The 4,613-nt window shown below is 35.4% G+C and overlaps 1 protein-coding gene across 3 annotated transcripts in view; it reads right to left on the bottom strand.

Annotated features, from left to right (window-relative positions):
* Positions 1 to 3,702: 3,702 nt before the first annotated feature.
* LOC135510230 (uncharacterized) overlaps positions 3,703 to 4,613 on the bottom strand; it is a 44,011-nt gene continuing 43,100 nt past the window's right edge. For all 3 annotated transcript variants that reach the window (XM_064931024.1, XM_064931023.1, XM_064931026.1), the window contains one exon: positions 3,703 to 4,613. This exon is cut by the window's right edge and continues 706 nt beyond it. The gene's annotated coding sequence lies outside the window, so the exon portion shown is untranslated.

Here is a 4,613-nt window from a genome sequence, read left to right on the forward strand (position 1 = left end):
CACTACGGGTTAGGTTGGCATCACTACGGGTTAGGTTGGCATCGCTACGGGTTAGGTTGGCATCGCTGTGGGTTAGGTTGGCATCACTGTGTGTTAGGTTGGCATCACTGTGTGTTAGTTGGCATCTCTGTTAGCTGGCACACCTGCGGGATTCTACACCTGTGTGTACCTGTTACCACCTGGTAGGCTCAGATCTAGGATCAGTTTTATGTTGCCCAAATCATACCATAAACGGACTATAACAACTAACCATAAACTGACTATAACAACTAACCATAACTGACTATAACAACTAACCATGACAACTGACTATAACTGACTATAACAACTGAATATAACAACTGACTATAACAACTAACCATAACTGACTATAACAGCTAACCATGACAACTGACTATAACAACTGACTATAACAACTAACCATAACTGACTATAACAACTAACCATAACTGACTATAACAACTAACCATAACTGACTATAACAACTGACTATAACAACTGACTATAACAACTAACCATAACTGACTATAACAACTAATCATAACAAATAACCATAACAACTGACTATAACATCTAACCATAACTGACTATAACTGACTATAACAACTAACCATAACTGACTATAACTGACTATAACAACTAACCATAACAACTGACTATAACAACTAACCATAACTGACTATAACAACTAACCACAACTGACTATAACAACTGACCATAACTGACTATAACAACTAACCATGACTGACTATAACAACTGACTATAACAACTGACTATAACAACTGACAATAACTGACTATAACAACTAACCATAACTGACTATAACAACTGACTATAACAACTGACAATAACTGACTATAACAACTAACCATAACTGACTATAACAACTAACCATAACAACTAACCATAACTGACTATAACAACTAACCATAACTGACTATAACAACTAACCATAACTGACTATAACAACTGACTATAACAACTGACCATAACTGACTATAACAACTAACCATAACTGACTATAACAACTAACCATAACTGACCATAACAACTTACTATAACAACTTACTATAACAACTGACTATAACAACTGACTATAACAACTAACCATAAATGACTATAACAACTGACTATAACAACTAACCACAACTGACTATAACAACTGACTATAACAACTGACTATAACAACTAACCATAACTGACTATAACTGACTATAACAACTGACAATAACTGACTATAACTGACTATAACAACTAACCATAACTGACTATAACAACTAACCATAACTGACTATAACAACTAACCATAACTGACTATAACAACTAACCATAACTGACTATAACAACTAACCATAACTGACTATAACAACTAACCATAACTGACTATAACAACTGACTATAACAACTGACCATAACTAACTATAACAACTAACCATAACTGACTATAACAACTAACCATAACTGACTATAACAACTAACCATAACTGACTATAACAACTAACCATAACAACTGACCATAACTAACTATAACAACTAACCATAACTGACTATAACAACTAACCATAACTGACCATAACAACTTACTATAACAACTGACTATAACAACTAACCATAACTGACTATAACAACTAACCATAACAACTGACGGTAACAACAGACCATAACTGACTATAACAACTAACCACAACTGACCATAACTGACTATAACAACTAACCATAACAACTGACTATAACAATTAACCACAACTGACTATAACAACTAACCACAACTGACTATAACAACTGACTATAACAACTAACCATAACTGACTATAACTGACTATAACAACTGACAATAACTGACTATAACAACTAACCATAACTGACTATAACAACTAACCATAACTGACTATAACAACTAACCATAACTGACTATAACAACTAACCATAACTGACTATAACAACTAACCATAACTGACTATAACAACTGACTATAACAACTGACCATAACTAACTATAACAACTAACCATAACTGACTATAACAACTAACCATAACTGACTATAACAACTGACTATAACAACTGACCATAACTAACTATAACAACTAACCATAACTGACTATAACAACTAACCATAACTGACTATAACAACTAACCATAACTGACTATAACAACTAACCATAACTGACTATAACAACTGACCATAACTAACTATAACAACTAACCATAACTGACTATAACAACTAACCATAACTGACCATAACAACTTACTATAACGACTATAACAACTAACCATAACTGACTATAACAACTAACCATAACAACTGACGATAACAACAGACCATAACTGACTATAACAACTAACCACAACTGACCATAACTGACTATAACAACTAACCATAACAACTGACTATAACAATTAACCACAACTGACTATAACAACTAACCACAACTGACTATAACAACTGACTATAACAACTAACCATAACAACTAACCATAACAACTAACCATAACAACTAACCATAACTGACTATAGCAACTAACCATAACTGACCATAACTGACTATAACAACTAATCATAACTGACCACAACTGACTATAACTACTAACCATAACAACTGACTATAACAACTGACCATAACAACTGACTATAACAACTAACCATAACTGACTATAACAACTAACCATAACAACTGACTATAACAACTAACCATAACTGACTATAACAACTGACTATAACAACTGACTATAACAACTAACCATAACTGACTATAACAACTAACCATAACAACTGACTATAACAACTAACCATAACAACTGACTATAACAACTAACCATAACAACTGACTATAACAACTAACCATAAGAACTGACTATAACAACTAACCATAACAACTGACTATAACAACTAACCATAACAACTGACTATAACAACTAACCATAACAACTGACTATAACAACTAACCATAACAACTGACCGTAACAACTAACCTTCGATCACCTCGTACACACAGACCAAGGACTATTTGTATGTAATCTTAAAGGCTAGAATTACCCAAAGCAACTTGGCTTTATGTTTTCATTTGTCTTACACCACCACAAACTAATAATCAACTAATTTCCACTAGACTGGCTTTAGAGTCACCTTACTCTCTTATCGAGTTGGAATGGGGCGGGTCTTGGGGTTGATATGAGGGATTACTCTATGCTGATAGGCCTGACTATCTGCCCAGGTGGGTATTGATTGGCTTATTAAAAGGAGTCTGTACGCTGAGTGACTATGATGATTGTTAATTTTTGTTGTTTACGACTGAAACTCTTCTAGAACACTCATCGCCTCCCTATATTCCTTCCCAGAACCCTCTTCATTCTAGAACCCTGTGACGTCACAGTTGACCCCAGCACCTGGAAACCTGGCTACAGAAAAGAGTCTAGAGACACAGACACACAGCCTGGTCTCAAATCACACCCTATTTTCCTATGGGCCCTGGTCAGAAGTGATGTAGTACGTAGGAGATAGGGAGCAATTTGGGTACTCACCTACAGTTAACCATCAACTGAAACTTACACAACATCGTCGAGGTCCATGGCCACTTAGGGAGCAGTGGAGACAGAATGTGCACCTCCTTGTCAACATTAGTCCATCTATGTCAATATCTACCCACTGACGGTTGAGTGTGTTCATGTGTGTGTGTGAGGGAAATGGAGTAAGATACAAAAACACATATATATATATTTTTTTATTTTATTTTTTTTATGAAACGCAAAGCAAGTCAAAGTATTTAAATACAAATACAAAAACTGTACAAATGTATAATTCTTTATCGCGTCTTTGACCGTAAAGCCAAGCAGGATAGAAAGGAAGTGAATTATGTCTGTCTGTTCTGATTCTAGAACACTACCAGAGAGGAAGAGGCTAAGTGAGAGGCTCCACTCCCGTCAAAATCTGACAGAGAGAATATAGCGATAAGCAGACCAAAATGGGGATTTTTTTTTGTATCAAGGTTTATGAGATAGTGTTGTTAATTTGTTAAGTAAGGCTTATTTGATCGAATTGTCACGCCTTGGTCATTGTATTTTGTGTTTTCATATATATTTGGTTAGGCCAGGGTGTGACATGGGTTTATGTATTGTATTTTCGTATTGGGGTTTGTAGTATTTGGGATTGTAGCTGATTAGGGGTGTGTGTTAAATAGGTTTGGCTGCCTGAGGCGGTTCTCAATCAGAGTCAGGTGATTCTTGTTGTCTCTGATTGGGAACCGTATTTAGGTAGCCTGGGTTTCGCTTTGTATTTCGTGGGTGATTGTTCCTGTCTCTGTGTTAGTGTTCACCAGTCAGGCTGTAATAGGTTTCACGTTCCGTTTTGTTGTTTTTGTATTTATTCGTTATTTCATGTATAGTTTCGTTATTTGTTTTCACTAATAAACATGAGTAACAAACACGCTGCATTTCGGTCCGACTCTCTTTCGACAAACGAAGAACGTCGTTACACGAATAGAAGTTTCGTAATGTTTAGGTTCTTACGAAGGTACTGATATATAAGTGGATGCACGAGACATCTCAGGCAACTTTAAGAAAAACGTTTATGTTGGAGTTGTATCTGCCCTCTCATTGGCTAGAATATTCCCACCT

The sequence above is a fragment of the Oncorhynchus masou genome, chromosome 23 (assembly GCF_036934945.1).
Source record: "Oncorhynchus masou masou isolate Uvic2021 chromosome 23, UVic_Omas_1.1, whole genome shotgun sequence".
NCBI classification, from domain to species: domain Eukaryota; kingdom Metazoa; phylum Chordata; class Actinopteri; order Salmoniformes; family Salmonidae; genus Oncorhynchus; species Oncorhynchus masou.